The sequence below is a fragment of the Tupaia chinensis genome, unplaced genomic scaffold, assembly GCF_000334495.1.
Source record: "Tupaia chinensis unplaced genomic scaffold, TupChi_1.0 Scaffold000639_1, whole genome shotgun sequence".
Taxonomy (NCBI): Eukaryota; Metazoa; Chordata; class Mammalia; order Scandentia; family Tupaiidae; genus Tupaia; species Tupaia belangeri.
The window spans coordinates 2,487,466-2,487,907 of record NW_006160160.1 but is presented as its reverse complement, the minus strand read 5'-3'; the positions used below and the strand labels follow the sequence as shown (position 1 = coordinate 2,487,907).

The window sequence follows — 442 nt, the reverse complement described above, 5'->3', positions numbered from 1 at the left end:
GTGTATCCCTTGGTGGTAATCCCATCTAGAGTAAATCTCATCTTCCTTTCTAATGCAGAGAACTAGCTGTTAGGTGTGGGGAAGGAGCTAAAGAACTTCTCCATAAGGAGTGCACCACCACACCCAGAGAAGTCTAAAGAACCTTTCAGATGCAGGGCAGGAATTGGACTTTACTAACTGGGGTCAAGATGTTTCTTGAAGTCCATCAGATGTGTCTGTTGGAATGCCTCTAGTAATTTCCACTCTTGCTCTGTCTGCAGCCAAGGTCAGGGAAAGACAAGTTACAAGGTTCTGCCAAACCCCAAAAGAGCATGTGGTGTTTGCTCAGCGCATGTCCCCACACCTCAGACTGTCTCTCTTAAACGTGTCCCCACAACTATTTTCCATTGCTCTTAGGATAAAGTCCAAAATACTTAGCATGACTCACAAATCCCTCAAACAT

At 45.0% G+C, this 442-nt stretch overlaps 1 protein-coding gene across 1 annotated transcript in view; it reads left to right on the top strand.

Annotated features, from left to right (window-relative positions):
- The window catches only part of LMBRD1 (LMBR1 domain containing 1), a 131,331-nt gene that overhangs the window by 19,634 nt on the left and 111,255 nt on the right, over positions 1-442 (top strand). The window lies entirely within an intron of this gene.